The following is a 21,825-nucleotide window of genomic DNA, read 5'->3' as shown; positions in this document are numbered from 1 at the left end:
AAACACTTGAAAATGCATTTTAAATATATCCGAACATATGCTTTATCTAGAGAATAATATGAGTAGATATTATGATATAATTTTGGAGACATGGAGATAGTTTGGTGAAAAGGTTAAATATAGCAATTTTAAAGAGATTTATATATATAGAGGGAGGATATTAGTTAGACTTGTAAAAAAAAATATTAGTTAGAGAAAATAAAATAAAGTTAAGTTAATGAGAAAATTGTATCATAGAAAAAAAAATTGTGAAGCACGAAAAATTTAGAGAGATTGTTCCAAAGAGAAAAATAAAAAAGGATTTTTATTAGGAAAAGAGGTAACTAAGAGGGAAAGAAAAGTTTTAGGGTATGTTTGGGTCCAAGAGTAGCTCATCGTTTAGGGCTCCAACTATTTTTAGTTAGAGCTCCAATTATATTATTAGATTATATCCCTAGGGGAACTGTTCTCAACCCCACTATTCACTGTTAGCATACTCTGTTCTCCATCGAATTTCTGTCTCCTTTCTTGTTCGATCGTTCTCCCTCGATTTCTCACATTTCTTGTCCGATCGAATGCTATGATCAAGTTTCGCTCTCTCTCCATAACTCTCACTCTCTCGATATCTCTCCCTCTCTCTTCCTCTCCCTCTCACTCCATATCTCTCTCTCTTTCTCCCTCCATATGTCTCCCTCTCCTTCCTTCTCACTCTCTCTCCCTCCCTCTCGCTCTGTCTCTCTCTTTTCATACCTCTTCATTCTCTCGCTCTCTCTCCCTCGATATCTCTCGTTATCTCCCACTCTCCCTTTATAAATCTCTCTGTCTCCCTTTCTTTTCATATATCTCGTACTCTCTTCCTTTCTCTCTCTCTCTCTCATTCTCTCTTAGTCTCAGTCTCACTCTCTCTCACTTTCTTTAGTTTTATCAACTTTAGTTTTGTTGAAGTTGGTCAAAGAAGAAGTCATGAGCATCATCGGTGGAGAAGAAGAACAGTTTATGCTTTATAGGTTGGATTTTCAATGTCACCAAGAAGAAAAAAAGAGAAAGATTTTCTTTAGACATTGTCTCGCTAGTCTCGCTTTCGTCGATTTCACTCTCACTTATCTCGCTCACATTCTCTCTTTCTACTCATCTTCAACCTCAGAACACATCGAAAACCAAAAAAATCAAACGAAAAAAAAACCATAGGTTTCACAGTATTTCTAAACACCAGAACGACCCACCCTATCCCCATTATCAATCGGTTTAAGACACAATTGACACAGATTGAAATCACTTTTCGATCAAATTTGATTTGTCAGTGGCAGTGGAAGATTTTGCAAGCCCAAATGATGGATTTCAAATTATGGATTTTGCAAGTCGTTACCTTTGAAGAGTTTTAGTTTTGTTTTGGTTTTCAGTAAAAGGGTAAGAAGACAAAGAGTTGAGGGTATTTATGTAATATGGTACGGCGATAATGTCAGCAGAGGGTCAATTGACATTCATTTTTAAAAAATGGGTCATTTAACATTTTGGACCCAAAAAATAGGTCATTCGTATAAATTTTCCTTTTTAGGATTGGATATTAAAAAAAAAAAAGTAATATACAAAGTGTTGTTTTTTAAGTGTTGGTAACATGGAAAAATAAACAATGTTAACATGACTAAGAAATATTTTTGGAATTTGACTAAGAAATCGGTATTGTAATTATCTTATGATCTAAAATTTTTCTTTCAAGACCAGTTCCAATTTTTTGAGTACATAATGGACCCAACAGAACTAGTTACGATACTAACAGCATTATAGCTTCACAACGTCAATTACTTTTAACACTAGAGTTATTACTGACCATAGGAGGATAGAAAACACATCACACGACTGTAGACATCGTATTAGACAATTAGCATACTTTTAAGTCATTCATAAGTCCGATTTATGTTATCATCAAAGTACAAGAATGGATATATAATGTTTTGCCATTTTATGTCATTTACTTTAAGACAACTGGCGGATTAGTTGGAACTGAAGTTATAGATGTAGAGGAGATGGTTGCCATGTTCTTACATATTTTAACCCATGACATTAAGAACGAGATAGTTCAAAGAGAATTTGTCTTATATTTTAATCATGCAATCATAAGTTAGTTATTTTGTCTTACATTTTTTGTACCTAAAAAAATAGAGTTTTATATATGAAACACATGAATTGTATCCAAAAGTAATGATTTTTTTTTTCTTTTTTGGCCATGTTAACCAAGGCATCTCCTAAAATGATAAAAAAAAAAAAAAATGGTGGTTAGCTTTTAATATAAATTACAATCAAATTAATTTTGTATAAATTGGTGGAACATATAGTCTTAATTATATTTTCAAAAGAAGATATTTCATAGGCATAATTATTAGTATTATGAAATATGGTAGTAGAAAAAGTTACACATTGTCTAAAATAATCTAGTAGACTATAATAACTTGTACCCCAAATACAGATTATTATAAACCAGACTATAATAATCTATTCTACATCTCAGACGCCCCCTTAATATTTATTAATAAACAAAGAAAAGTTGAATTTTTTTTTTTTTTTTTTGAGAAATGTGTCAGGAAAAAGTATGAGTATTAGTTAGAAGAAAAGTGAGTTTCTCCAACAGAATCTGTTTTGAAGTAAAAAAAAAAAAAAAACGGATTATCAAATTAATCTAATATTTAAAAATAAAAATAATAAACGGAAAATAAAATAGTTAGGAAACGATTCATAAACAATTTGTATATTTTATATCAAGTTAGTAGGTCTATAACTTGTAAATGTGAAATTCAAGTATAATATTACAAAAAAAAAAGGAAAAAAAGAAAAAGAAAAAGTAAGTTTATAACTTGTAAATGAAACGTTCATTGTATAAATTTTCAAAAAAGAAAAAAAGTTAATTTCTTAGCACATTCCTTTGCTTGCAAAGTTATGGAAGAGGATTAGTCGAATGACATTATTTTGAAATTGTGGTATTTGCTATTTTTCTAAAAAGTAGCTTAAACAATATACAAATATACAATAATCCTTTTATCCACGAAATTAACAGATTTATAAGAAAATTTAGTATTAATACAATATGTACTCCAATTTATAATTTAATAGGTAATTAAACAATATATTAGTTCATTTCATTGATCATATAAATTGAGCACGTGGACTTAGATTTTTATTTTTTTCCCCCCGAAATATATGGCCTAAAATAAAAAGAAAAGCAAATTTATCCGTACGTTGAAAAAGAAGCCACTAAACCATTCATCATTCAGTTGGATGTGATTGTGAAGTAGATGTGTAGCATAGTAATCAACAATTGTCCCACTTGTTGAGTGTTATTGGGAAATTAAGTTCAAGCTATGTAATTTTTCATTGAACCATCGCATAAAAAAAAAATAATAAATAAATAATCCAAACACTATATTGGATAATTTCCATTTGCTCATACACTCGTCTATTATTCATTAGGCCATTGAAATCCCAATAACAAAGCCATGGAAAAAAAAAATTAAGAGAGCGTTGGGAACTATTCAAGTTTTTTTTATTCTCACAATTTATTATTCCTACTTTTCATATTTTATCATTAAATATAATAAACTATTTTTTTAAGTCCTCATTTCATAATCGTTTGATTTTTAATTTTTTATTTAAAAAATTAAGTCTATAGATACTAATTTCAATTCTAAATTTCTTCTTTTGTTATCTATTTTTTATCAATGGTTTAAAAAATCAAATAAAAAATAGCTTTTAAAATATTTGTTTTTCAAATTTAACTAAGAATTTAATTATTATATTTAAGAAATATGTAAATTATTGTAAGAAATAAATAGTAAATAGACTTAATCTTCAAAAATAAAAAATAAAAGACGAAACCAAACGGAATCGAAAAAAATTAACTTTTAATTCTGAAAACATTAAAATATACAAAAAGAAGTGATACTTAAAAGACTTAATTTTAAAAACAATGAAATGATGATTAAATTAGAGTTTTAAATTTACGAGGAAAAAGAATAATCAGAACGATAAAATTGGGTCGAGGGTAGCCATTTTAGGTTGCATGTTATTTTCACAATTTGTTGAAGCAATGATTGAAGAATGTGGTGTTCAGTTCAATCCAGCAGATACCATTACCTTTTTTATTATTTTTCTTTAAATCATATTTTTGCCCTTAATAATATATGAACAATTCAAACTCATATTGGTTAAACTTAATGCACCCAAAAAAAATGAAGAATTATACTACAAATGTGAAGAAATAACGACTCAATATCTATTTTAACGTCTATGTCAAATTATTAATTTGTTATCATATAACCTCTTACTCACGGAGTGTTTTACACGTACCCAATATCATTTTTTCTTTTTAATATCATCTTCTCTTCTTTATTTGTTTCTTATTATGTTAATTGATCATTTCATTTGTTATTAGGGGTGTTCAAAAATTCGATAATCCAAAAAAATCGATCGGACTCAATCCGTGCGATTTGGATTGGGTTCAAATAAATGAAAATTTTATGGGTTGGATTGGTTCATGAGTTCAACTAATATAACCCAAATAAACCCGAACCAACCCGGTTTTATTATTAACTTTAAAATATATATTTTTTTATTACTTATAACACAATTATTTATACATATATTGATTTTAATTTTATTTAATTCCAATATTTTAAATATTTACTTTTCAAACAACTTTTAAAATGTTCTTCTTAGACTTTAGAAAGAAAATTTTACTATATTATATAAATTAAAATTGAGTTTGTAATCTTAATTCAATATATGAAAATTAATTAAATTTTATTTTTACATATTTACGTTTTTTCTTTTTAGAACAAAATTTAAATAAATGACCCGATTAACCCGAACCAACCCACTCAAATATTTCATGATGGATTGGGTTGGGTTCATTTTTTAATAAGGGTTATTTGGGTTGAAAGAAATTTACGCTCTCAATAATTGGGTTGAGTCTAAAAGTCTTTCAACCCAATCCATGACACTCCTATTTGCTAAGGGTGTACATAGTCCGGGTTGGGTTGGTGGGTGTTCTGTTTTTTTTTAACTTTTATTTATTTATTATATATATATATTTCGGGTCGGGTTGGGTCGGGTTGACCTAACCATGAAATGGAGTAACCCAAGACCCAACCCGAATTTAATATTTTTTAACCTTTTTAACCCAATCCAACCCAAAATAAATCTAACCCAATCTAACCCTTACAGTTTGGGTTGGATAGTCCGGATTGATCGGGTTATCAGGTTTTTTGAACATTCCTACTATTTGCTACACTCTAATTTTATGAGATTGAATTTGATACATCACAACCTAAGCTGTCAAATGTTTTAAATAGTCCCACTCTACATGTTATTGGCCTCAAAATAACCCTAATAGTAATAAATATTATGTGCACTTTTGCTTTTCAAATGATAATATACTTTTGAACATTTTAACATGATTATTGAATAATTTTAGCATATCGAATAAAAATCACCGAGCATTATAAATAATACTAGACCTAAGCCACAAGGAAGATTGTTAACACTCCACCCTCAATATTCGAAATGGCCCACCTTGCTAATTTATGAGCAATCAAATTATAATGAATTAAAGTGGCCATCGATGTCTAATTCATCAATTATTGTGTTTAATTTACCACTTATATTTTATCATCAACATATTTTCAGCTCTAAGAAATCAACTTCCTTTATAATTAAACTAATGGAATGTGGTGCACACTCAAAATGGATTAAATTCTCTTTTTAATAAATAGATATGGACATTTGAGCTTAATGGTTTGACCAATTTCCATAATATAGATGTTTTTTTTAATTAAATATATCTCTTTGTCTACTTAAAGATGTATAAAAAAAAACCATCATTGACATGCACTCACCTGAACTATCAAACTTTGAGATTTGAGGTTTGATCCACTACGTATTCTTAAAATAATTATATTTTCTTACCATATGTGAAATTTTTTAAATAAAAATCCCATATTAAAGATTAAGTGAATGAGAGATTGGCATATTTGTTAGTTTTATTTTTTTTAATTTTTTTAATACGATAGAAGTAATAGCATTTAAACCACATGATTTATGATTACTAATACATCTGATCAATTGAGCTATATGGTCATCAATTCCAAAAAAAAAAAAAAAATGATTTTGAGAATGGCTAATAACTTTTTTTATGCCTTCATATATTTGAAAATGACTTAACCATATAAAAAATATAATGGGGATGGCGAAGATTTTGTATTTTTTCCGATTCATAATTTCAAATATATTATATCGACTTTCAACTTGATACACAATATATACACAGAGATAAAATTATCAATTATGTTAGAGGTGAAAGAATATTCTTGAACAATTTTTTTTAAAAATACTTGGATTTTCATTTTTCTATGTTGTACCAGATGACTAGATCTGCATGTTAATAATCACAATACACTCAGTTATAACGGTTGATAACAATTCAAAAGTTAGGGGAGATAGAATGTAGATGCTTGAAAAATCCTTCTATCGTTTACCAAAAGTCTGCACGATCGTGTAGACGATGCACCAATAACTAAACGATAGGTCAATTAAGTAAACGATAAGAGGAAGCATTAAACGATCGTGTAGACGACAGTTGATTGAAGCTAGACGGTCGTATAGACGATTGAGCACGGAGCTAAACGATTGTGTACACGATGCGATAGGAACTACACGATCGTCTAAACGATCCTTTAGCCAAATCTAAACGATCGTAGAGGAAGAAGAAAAGACACAGAAGTTTAAGTGGTTTGGCCAAAGGCCTACGTCCACTGTGCAAATTGGGAGGTTCTCTTTTATTACTCTTCAAAGTATTATAGAACGAACTGTCTTGCTCTCTCGATTTCTATTCGCCCTTACATTAATTTCTCGTTTGATTTCGTTTATATATCTACAGGCAATTTGATCAACGATGATGAGCTCTGATGGTTACAATATTTAACAGAAAAAGTCGACAACCAGCTGCACTATTCTTTCTTGATTTTGAGTGTTTTTGTAACATTATAATATATATATATATTTCAAAATCGAGATGAGACATGTTCATATTATGAGAAAAAAAATATTGCTCTTGTTATTCAATTATTGATTGGATTATTATTCGAAAAAAACAAGAATGGTTAAAATCTAAATAGCAAAATTTGGAAAATAGCTAAACACATCTTTCAACGAATATTCTAATTTCATTGTGACGTATCCTTGGTAGAGTTTCACACTTTTAAACTTCTAACAGAAAGACTACAAAAAGAGAGTGAATCAAGATGAATAAATTTTGGTCAGTTTAGTTCGAATACATCATTCTTTTTTATTCTAATTCAAAATAATTGCTAACGTGGATGTTTGATGGAACAACTAAAAACGAAGAAAACTCGTATGAAAACTCTTTTTGGGATCAATATTAAAGAACAATAAATAAATGTAAATACATGTTATATACCTTTAGACACTTCTTAAAACAGGTGTCGCTGATAATAAACGATATATATATATATAGCAAATACACGTTCTATATAATATATGGATATTTGTTCAGAAACTTATTAAACAACACTTGTTGAAGTATGATTCCTAAATGAGTATGACATATATAATAAATAGTGTTATATAGAATAGACACACTTCTTCATAGACACTTATTAAAATATGAATCTTGACCATGATAGTAAATACATATTGCATGTATAGTATATGCACATATATATAAGTACTTAAAGTGTTAGATATGCTAATTTTATAGAGGCAAATACCTATGTTTTTCTTCGATCATTCCAGCTACCAAATAAATTTGAATAATTTGAAATGGTTGGATAATTTAATTGATTTATTTATTTTATTTTATTTTTTATCTTGATTATTTGATTTTATTTTAAAAGGGTGAGAAAATGTCACTTTTTACTTTCCTATTTTAAGGATAATTTGACTATATGTGGAGAAAGTTATGGTCTTTTAATCATTTTCTTCCTTCGATAAGATTAATACAGTTTTACTGATACAAAATAACTTTCTAATTTTTCAATATAAATTTTCAAAAGTATTTGTGAGCTACAAGTCCAAAGAAGTTCGTAAGATCGCTTAGCTGCACATAAGTATTCTTGAAGGATGTTGTATCTTGAGAGTGAAGTGCTGAATTACTCAGTACTAGTAGGGACACGTTTCACTAAGGACAACATCAACCCTCCTCAACCCAATTTCACAAGCTTTCTCAAACCCTTAATTTTCTGATTGAATATTTTAATTGTTTGTTGTTTGGCTTTAGAATTCATATTAATTTGATTCACTGGTTGATTATATAGTTTACTAATAATTTGTGTGCCGAATTACTAAGCACGTCTTCTCTAAGGACAACGTCAACGCGCCTCAACCCAATTTCCCGGACTTTCTCAAATCTTTAATTTTCTGATTAAATATTTTGAATGTTTTGTTTGGTGTTAGAATTCTTGATAATTTGATTTGGTTGATTATATAGTTTTCTAACAATCTTAGAAAATAATTCTGTTATGTTTTGTTTGTTAGGTCATGGCCTCTTCTGATTCAAAATATCATTCTTCCAAACCTGAAAAATTTAATAGAAAAAATTTCATCAATTTCAAATGTTGGCATGAAATTTTGGCTCACCACCTTAGGCCTTTATTCAGTAATTTCTTTTGATAAAGGTCTGGAAGAAAAAGATATTTTATGTCATGAAAATATTCTTAGTGAGATAATGTTTACAAAATTTTCTGTACAACCAAAAACTCTATAGAATTATGGGAAGCCCTAGACAAGAAGAAGAATTGAGCTTTAAAAGACGTAGTAGAAAAATGGTTTGATTCATGAATTTGAAAAACTTATCTTTGATTTGAAAATGAAGGGAATTGTTCTAGACAATGTTGTATTAGTGGTTTGCCTCATTAAAAAAAATACTCCATTCTTGGTCAGATTTTCAGAGCCTTAAAACAAAAATTCGAGGATTTTTCTTATGATGAATTAGTCGTTTCCTTATGAATTAAGGACAAACATCGTGAAAACTTGAAAGAGATATCTGTTTATAATAGTCATGCCAAAGCTATGTTGGTAGAAAACTCTCATAAACCTAAACCAAAAAAATAGCAAAACATTAACAAACCAAAAGATAATCATAAAAATTTGGGTCTTCCTCCCTGTTGGTTTGTGGCAAGACGAATTATTTGGCAAGCGATTGCTACCAGGGCAAAGGTAGAACTTCCAAGCCAAATACACCAAAGCCATGAGCAAATGTGGTGGCTGTACGCCGACTCCATTCTCCCAGGTAGTTTATTAATAATCTCGAGTTAAATTTTGTTTTTAAAGATCGGTGGTTTGACTCTGGTGCAAATATTCACATGTGTTATAATAAAGAATTATTTTCTTCAGAGTCAAGTACATTTTAAAAATGAGAAATGGGAACGAGGCCTCTTAATAGAGAAGGATCTTCTAGCAAGAAACTTCTGTTAAATAATGTTTGTTCCAGAAATTCCTAAGGATTTAGTCCGTGTTTTCTTATTAGAGAAGTGGGGGTTTAAAATTGTTTTTGAGTCCAATAGGTTAGTATTAGTAAACATGTTGATTTTAATGATAAAAGCTATTTAATAAACGGATTGTTTAAACTCAATGAGGTGAATTAATGTTCATCTATTGTGGCCAATGTGGAATGTTCTGATATATCGCATGGTCGTCTTGGTCATGTGAATTTCAATTCAATAAAAAGAATGATGAATAAGAATTTAATTACTAAATCATCGTTAAACAATAAAGATAAATGTGAAATTTGATTGCAAGCTAAACAATCAAAAAATTGTTTAGATTAGTAGAAAGAAACTCACCAGTACTATAATTAATTCATAGTGATATTGGCAATTGCAATAATACCTAACTCATGGTAGAAAAAGATATTTTGTAACTTTTATAGATGAATGTTCAAAATATTGTTATATCTACTTACTTAACTCCAAAGATGAAGAATTATTTAATCCTTTTAAAATCTAAAGTTGAGGTAGAAAATTAATTGGGAAAGAAAATTAAAGTTCTAACACGTGATAGGGTGGAGAGTACTCTTTAGATGATATGAATGAATGTTGTAGTGTGCATGGCTTAATTCATAACTTACTCTCCATCACCTCCAATGAATGAAGTGACCGATAAAAAAAAATAGAACTTTTTTTTAGATACAATAAATGCTACAGTGTTAAGTTCTAGAATGCCTACTAAAAAGGTGAAGTTTTATATTGTCTGTTTTATTTTGAATAGATTTGGTTACAAAAATCCTGATAAAACCCTTTATGAAATATGGAAAAATAAAATCTCTAGCTTAAAATTCGTTGAAGTATGGGACTGGCTAAAGTTAATATTTGTTTTAATAAAAAGAAATTTAAGATCTAAAACTATTGATGGTATTTTCGTTCTTAGGATAACCATTATTAGAGTTTTAATTGCCATTACTTCTATTCTTATGTTAGAAATTCATCAAATGGACGTTAAGATAGTTTTCTTAAATGGTGAATTAGAAGGAGGGATTTATATGGAACAATTTGAGGGATTTATAAAATTGGGCCAAGAAAATAAAGTGTTTAAATTGGTTAAGTCGCTTTACGGTTTTAAGTAACCCCTAAACAATGGCATGAAAATTTTCTTATACTTTTGTAATTAATGACTTTGATAAATGTGTATACACTAAAATGGGAGAAAACGCATGTATTATTTTATGCTTGTGCTTGAATGACATCCTTATCTTTGGTACTAGCATGCAAATTATTAATGAAACCAAATCATTTTTATCAAATAATTTTAATATGAAAGATTTGGGTCTTGCTAATGTTATTTTAGGGGCTAAAAAGATTAAAAGGGATAATGATTTTTTGTCGGCTCAATCACATTATATAAAACATCTTTTGGAAAAATTTGGTTGTTCTAATTTTAAGTCCTGTATCTATTTCTTTTAATCTAAATTTGAAGTTAAAAAAGAATATAGGAGCTAGACGTGAGATTGTATATGTTGTGAATCGGTTAAGTAGATATACTTGTAATCCAAATGAATATCATTGGTGTGCAACTGAAAGATTGCGTACATATCTTAAGGGTACATCTAATCTTGCTATTTGTTATAGTGGATTTCATTCATTAATAGAAGGTTTTAGTGTTGCCATTTGGATAGCTGAATCCGATCAAACTAAAGTAACTAGTGGTTATGTTTTTATTTTGGGTGGTGTTGTATCTTGGAAATCAACTTAACAAACATTAATATCTAGATCCACTATGGAAGCTGGGTTTATTGTCTTAGATTTAATTAGTAAAGAGGTAGAATGGTTAAGATGTTTAATTGCTAATATCCTTATTTTCTTAACTGCTAATCTTTACACTGTGATAGTCAAACTACTTTAGCTACGGTTATAATAAAATATATAATGAAAAAAGTAGGCATATCAAAATTAGACATAATTCTATCAGGCAATTATTATCTCATGATGTGATCTCTCTTGATTTTGTCAGATCTTAAGAGAATCTAGCATATCCGTTCACGAAAGGCTCAACGTGCAAGCAAATTTCTAAATGTCGAGGGAAATGGGACTAAAGTCCATAATATAGTCACCAAAATGGACATCAAACCTCAAAGATTAGAGATCCCATAAAAGAGGTACAATCACCAAAATGGACCTCCAACCTCAAAGATTAGAGATCTCATGAAAGAGGTTCAATGGATAACAACGAAATTGGAGTGTGTCTGTGAGAGCACTAGTAAGTAAAATAATTTTTATCCCATTTCCAAGGTGGTAGTGCTCATAATGTGACGATCTGGAAGAGTTAAACTCTAATGAAATCAAGACATGTATTATACAGAGTGTTGGTCACAAACAACCCTTGAAGGTTTCATCTATGTGGGTGTTGTAGGGAGGTGGCTACAATAGCGAATTGCGCTACTTCTTTAAAACACTCATGAAAACCAGAACGTCTAAATTGGTTTGTATTATGTGTGGGATAGGTAGAAATTTGATTTAAAGGACCTAATTCAAGACTATGTTCACTATGGCTCATCAAATGAATACTTATTTTCACTAAGTAAAAATTCAAACCCAAAAAGTACCTTCACCTATTACATAGTAAAAATGTTCACATCTTGTTGTTTCTTTTAAAGAAAAAATTGATATATTTTGAAAATCATAAATTATGTGGGGATTGTTGGATAATTTAATTGATTTTCTTATTTTATTTTATTTTATTTTTTTAAAGGGTGAGAAAATGTCTATTTTTACTCCTATTTTAAGGATAATCTGATAATATATGGAGAAAGTTAGGACCTTTTAATCGTCTTCTTCCTCACATAAGGTAGATATAGTTTTGCAGATAAAAAAAAAATCTATGATTTTTTAGTATACGTTTCCAAAAGTTTTTTTGAGCTACGAGTCCAAAGAAGTTCATAAGAACGCTTAGCTACACATAAATGATTTTGAAGAGTGTTATATCCTAGGAGTGGAGTACTGAATTACTCAATGTTAGTGGAGCACGTCTTCTCTAAGGATAGCGTCAACATGTCCCAATCCAATTTCAATAGGTTTTCTCAAACCCATTAATTTTTTTATTAAATATTTTGATTTTGTTGTTTGGCTTTAGAATTCCTTCAGTTTGATTATATAGTTTTCTAACAGAAACTCATTGTTCAAATTCTCTACAAAATCTTCTGAAAAGCGATGCAACTTTTTTATGATTTGTCTCAAAGTTATCCCCTTGAAATGTCACAAAGGAAGATTTTATTTTCCTTCATGACATAAAAGCTCTAACATAAATTTTGTGATAACAAAATCACATCCCACTTTATTCTAAAACAAATTCTTTTTTAGATATATAAAAAATACTTCAAAGACAGACAGACAGACAACAGACTCCACCATTCTACAAACAACCTTTTCATAAGAAAACACAGACAAATCTCCATATTTTTTTACCTTCTCCATATTGAGGTTTTCATGGAATTGGGCATATTCCAACATTTTTAAAACCAAAACAATAAAAACGTTTCTTTTATTGCTCTTGTAGAGTTTATCTTTTGAAAAATTAACCAGCATTTTTCTACCCCGATCTACACTACTTGGGTTGGCATCACTTACATACTTCTCTAATATGTGCTTCCTCTTAGGTTGTTTGTTGTGTGAAATTCTATCACATCCGATCCCGACCATGGTGTTCATTTTTTTTTTTTAATTTTATAATTTTCAACGTTTTTATTTCAGTTTTTTATATATACATTTTTTACGTTTTTCAAACACCCTGGTTTTTATTTCACTTTTTTATTATTTTGATTTTAATTTCCAACTTAATACTGTTTTTAAATACAAAATATATAGAAATTTTTTTATAAATAAAAAAATCTAAAAATATTTACACTTGTGAACTTTTTGGGTAAATATTTTTAAGAGGTTTTTTAAATATAAAAAAATATTTTAAAATATTTATACTTTATAACAAAAAGTTCCAAAAATACAAAGTATTTTGGAATATTTTTAGATTTTTCTATTTATAAGAATTTTCTATATCCAACCCACCCAAATGCTTCCAAATTTCGATAGGCCATTTTCTTAGTAGAGCCAAAGACCACGTGGCTTCTTATTATTTTTATGGACTTTTTAAATATAGAAAAATATTTAAAAATATTTATATTTTATAACAAAAAAATTCCAAAAATACAATGCACTTGGGAAGTAAATATTTTTAAGAATTTTCTATTTATAAGAATTTTCCTCATCTTTTTCTGAGGAAATTTCAATTTTAATTCAATCTTGAAATGACTTGAGAAATTGCAGTAAAAATTTTACAATATTATTATTTAATTTTAAATAAATTCTTTCAATATTATTGCGTATGAGGATTGTCAGTTTTCTTTTTCTTTTCTTTTTTAGAAGATAATCCTTTTCGTAATAGACTATTAACATTTCAAAACCGTTTTCAATTTGAACTCAAAAACTCAGTGTCAGTTATATTTCAATAGTTAGAATATCTTTTATTTTTCAAAAGTTTTTTTTAGTATAATTAAAAGTAAAGGATTCGAATAATAGATTTTGCGATTATTATCATACTTGAATGTCAATTGAGTTGTGCTCTATTCAATTCTATTTTTCTAAAATTGAAGGTTAAACTCATAGCCTCACGTTGATATACTATATTTTTTTCAAAGTATTGTCATTTTTTTAGATGCTAGATTGATATTATATGTGTTACATGTATTTTATAAAATATTAAAAGAAGAATTTAGTTATAAAACTTTAATAACACAACTCTAATGAATGAATAAGAATATTTTATTTTTTAAATAAGTTATGAAAAACATTTATAAAATTTTTGAAAGTTGGGTGCAGAAAAATAATAGTTATTTTAATTGAGTATAAAATGTATTATAAAACCATCTATAAACTAAGGAGGTATAAAAGAATATATTAAAAATATTTTATACTATTTTTTTATTTTTTATTTTATAATTATCATCCATAAAAGAAAAAGTATATATATTTTTTTCCTTTAAATCGGGATAGATTTATTAACTTCTAAATTTCAAACTTCAATAGGAACAAAAAATATTTATATATTTTAAAACTGCACGGTGACTGGATTAAAAAAATATATTTGATATTTGAATTTGGATTATTTGATTATCTTTCTAATCTTGTACTATTTTTTCTTAACTTTCATGATAATTATCTCTTAGGTAAGATTTTAAATTTTAATTTTGATGATTTGATTATCTTCTTAATTTCAAATTTAAAATTAAACCAACATTTTTTTAAAAGAATTATGTGATAATATTTTTTTTTCGTTTTTAACCTTTTTATTGGATGATTTGATTACCATCTTACTTTTAAACATTAAATTAAACAATTAAATCAAAATAATAATTTTTTTAATTTCATGATAATAATCTCTTAGTTTTTATTTAATGATTTGATTATCTGGTTAATTTCAAACTTTTACTTAGACTAAGATTTTTTTTTAAAAAAAATATCATGATAATTTTTTCTTATTAAATTTTTTTTTATTTAACGATCTGATTAGCCTCCTAATTCTGAACTTTAAATTAAACCAAAATATATTTTCTTAATTTATTTTGGATTGAATGATTTGATTATTCTTTTAATTGTAAATTTTAACTTAAACCAAAGTATTATTTTTTTATTATAATCTTATCTATATCGTTTTTTAAAAAATTGATGTAGATGATATGATTATCCTTTTAATTTCAAATTTTAATTAAAATAAAAGATAAAATACATTTTTCGTTCCTCAGGATTGGAGTTGATGTCTATTTGGTCAATTAGGTTTCGAAAAATACACTTTAATTTTTCAAGTTTGTAAAATGATTCTAAATAATGGTCACTGGCTTAACTTCAAACTGATGGAATGCTTACTGGGTTGTGGGATGACAAAGCTACCTCATTTAACTACCTAGCCAAATCTATTTGATTATGTGGAAAATAAATTGAACTTTAATTTTTAAAAATATGAAAATTAAAATTGTTAGATAGTATATTAAAAGAATCTGAACCAACCCTAAATTAGATTTTCTCCAACTTAACGATTTCCTCTACTCCTATGATTTCTCTTAAAATACTAATTGTTTATCATTGTCTTCGACTCCACCCGTCGTCGTCGACTATGTCAGCCGTCGTCGAATCCGTAAGCTACCGTCAACTTTGCCACATCTTTCGCCCGCCACATCTTCTTCTACACAAACACTCTTCTCCTCCACTTTGAGGTATTGTTTATTGCCTGGTGAACTAAGGCCTCACATTCTGTTACTTTTCGGTAGGAAGGAAATTTTTCAAGAGCAACAATTTGGTTTGGTAAACGATAAACTTCAGTTTAGCTTGGGAAAGCAATTTTTTTTATAAAGGATATATGGCTAATGAAATTGCAGATTGGTGAGCCAATTGCTATTGCTATTTTATAGCTAAATGTATATTGGGGATACCAAATATATTTTGCAGGTTTAAAAAGAGTAGGCATCAAGCTTCAATTTCGGCTTTTTTGAGGCTTATTCAAGTTTTGTTTTGTAGGAAAAGACGACTTCTCTAGAGGCTTCTTCATACTGGAGTTTTGCACATGATGTTATAGATCTGAAACCAAATTTTGTAAAGGGATGTGTTGTTAAAAGGAAAACAAATTTGTTGGTTAACAATTTTGAAACCATATGCAATGTTAGTAGGTGTGTTACATTAATGCATTAGAATAGTGCACATTTTATCTTGTTGACGGGATGAAAATTTTAAATTGATAAGTGTTCTCCATTCTCATTATGGCTGACTCCTCTCAGGACTCTTGTAAAATTTGGCAATCAATTTCTTGTGCCACCATTGTAAAGCTGCTGCTCGAATGAACTTGTGGCAGTTGAACTGCAAATTTCAAATTGGACCGCTGATCAAAATCACTTGAAAATTTTCAAATGGATGCATCGTTTTCCTTGACAAACTTCACTGGTAAGAAAAATGGATTTAGGTTAAGGGTCGAGATGAAACAAAGGTATGGTAATAGGAGACGGAGACGATGGCAGATGGTAGAGTGGACGGTACCAACATATATATTTTGGGATGGAGAAATCGTAGAAAAAGAGAGTGAAAATTGATGGAGAAAATCTAACATTTTAGGGTTGGAGAAGATGTGGCAGACCAGGAATATGGCACACAACCATTCCATCTAACGGAGTCCACCACAACTCATGGATAAACTGAAGATTCGTATTACTATTTTCTATTTTTGTATAAAATTTCTTAATTATTCTTTCCTAGTTGAAAAATTCATGATTTAATTATTCTCCTAATTTCTTTTTTTTTTTTCAAATTTTAATTTCAAAAAAATATAATTTTTTCTATGTAAACAGAAATCCTAAAAATTTAATTTTAAACTTTATTTCAAAACTATATGAATTAACGTATACTTACAACACATCTAAAATGAGAAAAAAGAAACATATAAAAAACAGGAACCAAATTAAAACGTGAAAAAAAACTAAAAAAAAAAAACATTAAAACAATCACTTTCTTCTTTGTCACTTTGACCGTCTCTAAATTGCTTCAAATTTGAGAAATTTCTTAACCTCAAAAGCATGCCCTTTTCTCTACCCTCTCCAATATGTGAGAATGAGTGAATCTGCTACATGTGTAGAAAAAAACTACAAAAAAGCATATAAAAAGGTTACATTAAATCACTCTATATATTTTTACAAAATTAAAAGTGAAAAAAATTGAAAAAGAGAATATACGATCAACAAAAAGAGAGAGGTGATATTTCAAAAAAAAAAAAAAAAGAAAGAAAGAAAAGAAAAAGAGAGATGTGATATCTTCCTATAAAAGATAGAAAAAATACTTGAAATAGAGAAATCAAACTTTTCAAGAAGAAAAGAAACATTGGTAAAGATGTTGCTATTAACGAAATTAGAAAAAAATAATACCTATAACAAATTTTCTAAAAAAGAAAATGAAGAAGAAAGCGAAGAAGTTTGAGAGAGCTAGTTAACAAAGTTAAGAAAAACCAAAAAAAAAAAATAATAAAAGAGAGAGAAGATACTTGATAAAAAATGAGAGGTTGAGAAATTAACTATTTACAGAGAAATTTAGATCTCAAATCATAAATAGTATGAAAAAAACATTTATTTAATGTGAAGTAGAGATTATTAAAGATAAAATGTGCTTATAAAAAAAATTGTGAACAAGAGATTAGAGGATAAAATGTGATTTTTTTGTTAAATTTTTTTACCTTTATTTAAGATATTAAAGATTGTGATTTTAAAAAAAATAACATTTTTATGAATAAGAGATTAGAGGATAAATATGATTTTTTTTTTTTTTTTAAATCTCCTTGTTTAAAGAGAAGTAGAGAGGATTTAAGATAGAATTTGATTATTTTTTCTAAATATTTTTTCATGAATTAGAGATTAGAAAATAAAATGTGATTTTTAAAATTTATTTTCAGTTTATTTAATATGAAGTATATATTAGAGATAAAATGAGATTTTTTTTAATGATTTAAATGTAAAATTACATAAAATATCCCAATAACCATCAACTAAAAGGGGCAAAAGGAGAAATCAAATGTTTCTCTTCCTAGCCCCTTAAAGATAGTATATAGATATATAGATTATTATAATTGAAATTAGGATAAACACTCATAAAGCCTATCGAATATGTGAATCAATGGGGATAATATCTAGGAAATCTTGCCCCTATACTTTTGCACAAAATGGAAGGGCAGAGCATAAACACACACATTTAATAGAAATTGGGCTTACCCTCCTTGCCCAACCCTCCATGCCCCTATCATTTTGGTGGGATGCGTTCTCCACAGCCGCATATTTGATAAATGGACTACCCACATCAGTTCTACAAGGTAAATCACAAGTTAAAATAATGTTCAATACTGATCTTGATTTCATGAACCTCAGAACATTCGGTTGTGCTTGCTTCTCATATCTACATCCATACACAGTCAAAAGTTCCAACTGGGTCCAAAAATGTGTATATATTGGACCCAGTTCGCTTCACAAAGGATACTGGCGCTTGAGCCCCTCTGGTCGAATCTATACCAATCGACATGTGAAGTTCAATGAAAACGAGTTTCCCTTTGCCTCTGGATTGTTCAACGCAAACATCAAAGTATTAAACTTCACATCAACTGATAAATTGGCTCCAGACTTCCAAATGATTGTCAACAGTCTCCCTCACCTAAGCCCATCACCACCATTACGCCCACAACAAGCAACATCCTCAACCCAAACTCCAGCCACGACCTAGAATCCAATTAACCACCAAACTTACCACCCTTGTCCCAGTCCCGCACCGCACCTAGCCCATACTCCAACACACAATGCAGCCCAAACCCTACCCTATCCCTATGTAACAAGGACCCGATTCCATGCGATCCAACTCTTGAAAGCCCAAACAACCTTAACCCAATCTTAACTAACAACACAACTTAACTCGCAAACCCTCAAGATAACACTTTACTCTCCGCTTCGCTGCCATCAGCCACCCCTTCCTTACCACCAACCTCCCTCAATTGCTCCATCTCACCCTATGATTACCAGAGGAAAAGCTGGTACATTCAAACCCAAAGCTTGGGTAGCTCAAGCAAAAACGGACTGGTCTTGAATAGAACCAACACGAGTTCAAGATGCACTTGTGACACTGGAATGGAAGAAACCTATGGACCTTGAATATTCTGCCTTAATGTCAAATCAAACGTGGAGGTTAGTTCCTCCCTCCGCTTCCTACAATATTGTTGCCAACAAATGGATTTTCCATCTAAAGCACAATTCTGATGGATTGGTACAGTGATACAAAACTCGTTTAGTAGCAAAGAGATTTCATCAACACTCTAGTATAGACTTCTTTGAGATGTTCAGCCCTGTTGTAAAGCCATCAATGACACGGGTAGTTCTCAGTGTAGTTGTCTCCCAAGGATGGATGCTCAAGAAACTTGATTTCAATAATGCGTTTTTCAATGGCAAGCTTACAGAAGAGGTCTACATGCGTCAACTTCCAGGCTATGATAATGACCAATATCTGGATTATGTCTGCAAATTGGAAAAGGCCATATACAAGCTAAAATAGTTCCACAAGCCTAGAACAACACCTTAGCTTTAACAAACTAGGGTTCACTTATTCTCGCTCAAACACATCTTTGTTCATCTATCGATCCAAAGAGTCAGTTTTTTCCAAATTAAACATTCAAATTTAATTTCCATTTCTCATTTTCTGCATTACATTTGTTCCAATAAGACAATTCCATCAACTAAACAGTTGCACATATATTTCAAGTCTACATATCAGCCCAATACATCCAACATAACAATTGAGAATACTAAAATAAATAATTCTATTCTTCTATTACTCATGTCTACATGAATGGTTCCAAAATTTACAAGACGAACCATACAACAGTACGATAATTCCAAAATTTTACATTACTCTATCAACCCACCTCAATATATGATAATTTCACAATTATAAGACCAATCTATATGTGTTATGTATTTAAAAAATCATGTTGCGAAATCGACAATTAAAGAACACAAAAGGAACGTAGAGTAGGAAAAATCGACACACAGATATACGTGGTTCACTAACAGTGTGTTAGCTACGTCCACGGGTAGAGGGAGAACAATATTATCTGAGAGAATGTTTTTAAAATTACATCAAAACGGTGCCTCTAGGATTAGAGAGTTTATATAGCGCACTACTCTAAACCCTAGGGTCAAAATCGTAAATAACTGCAAATAAATAAATATGTTGAATACAAAATCTGAATAGGTTTTGAAACACCAACAAACAGATTCAAGGCATTTCAACAAATCTCCACCTTGACTTGAATTCTCTCCCAGATAACAGATGTACTAAATGCAACATAAATCAATATCGCCAGACGTACCCAAACTTCTCCCTCATGCCTCAAAGTGTCCCACAAAAGGGATCACTAACAATTTAAAACATTCAGCATGACCAAACAATGTTGGAACTTGCCTTGTGGAACCGGTTTGGTGAACATATTAGCAGGGTTATCAGCAGTACTAATTTTCATTACTTTAACTCTCTACTCACCTCTTAAGAAGTGATATCTTACATCTATGTGCTTAGTTCTCTCATGATGAACTTGATCCTTGGCTAGGCATATTGCACTCAAACTATCACAATATACAATAGCCTGGTTATGATGCAAACCAAGATCACCAACTAACCCCCTCAGCCATATTCCCTCTTTAGCACCTTCCGTCAAGGCCATGTACTTTGTTTCAGTAGTAGACAAAGTAACTGTAGGCTGTAAGGTTGCCTTCCAACTAACAACAGAACCACCCAGAGTGAACACATAGCCAGTCATAGACCTTCTATTGTCAACATCTCCAGCATAGTCAGAATCAAAATAACCAGTCACCAAACACTCTGTGAAATTCCCATAAACAAGACCAACATCAGATGTACCTCTAAGGTAACGAAAAATCCTTTTAATGGCTTGCCAATGNAAAAATCCTTTTAATGGCTTGCCAATGCTCCTTCCCAGGTTGACCCATGAACCTGCTGACAACATTAACAGCATGGGCAAGATCAGGCCTAGTAAAGACCATAGCATACATCAAACTTCCCACTACACTAGCATAAGGAACTCGAGACATGTACTCCTTCTCAGCTTCAGACTGTGGTGAAAGCACATATGAAAAACGGGCATTTACAGCACTAGGAGTATCTATAGGCTTAACTGATGACATACCAAACCTGGACAATATTTTCTGAATATATCCTTTCTGTGACAAGAAGAACTTATTCTTACCTCTGTCCCTATAAATCTCCATACCCAAAATTTTTTGAGCAGTACCTAAATCTTTCATATCAAACTCAGCATTAAGAAGATTCTTCAATTTTAGAATATCAGACTTGAACTTTGCAGCTATGCGCATATCATCTACATATAAAAGTAGATAAAGCATCGAACCATCATCAGCTTTGTTGTGATATATACAACAATCATATGGACTCCTGTTATAGCCAAGTCCAATCATATAGCTGTTAAAACGTTTGTACCACTGCCTTGGAGACTGCTTTAACCCATAAAAAGATTTCTTCAATTTGCAAACATAATCTTCTTTACCTGGACACTGGAACCCATCTGGTTGGGTCATATAAATCTCTTCCTCCAACTCTCCATGTAAGAAAGCTGTCTTTACATCTAGTTGTTCAAGTTCCAAATTCTGATGTGCTACTAGCTAGTAACACCCTGATAGAAGTATGTCTGACTACTGGTGAAAAGATCTCATTATAATCAACTCCTTCCCTTTGTGTGAACCCTCTAGCAATA

The sequence above is a fragment of the Benincasa hispida genome, chromosome 3 (assembly GCF_009727055.1).
Source record: "Benincasa hispida cultivar B227 chromosome 3, ASM972705v1, whole genome shotgun sequence".
NCBI classification, from domain to species: Eukaryota; Viridiplantae; Streptophyta; class Magnoliopsida; order Cucurbitales; family Cucurbitaceae; genus Benincasa; species Benincasa hispida.
This window is presented reverse-complemented; position numbering follows the sequence as displayed.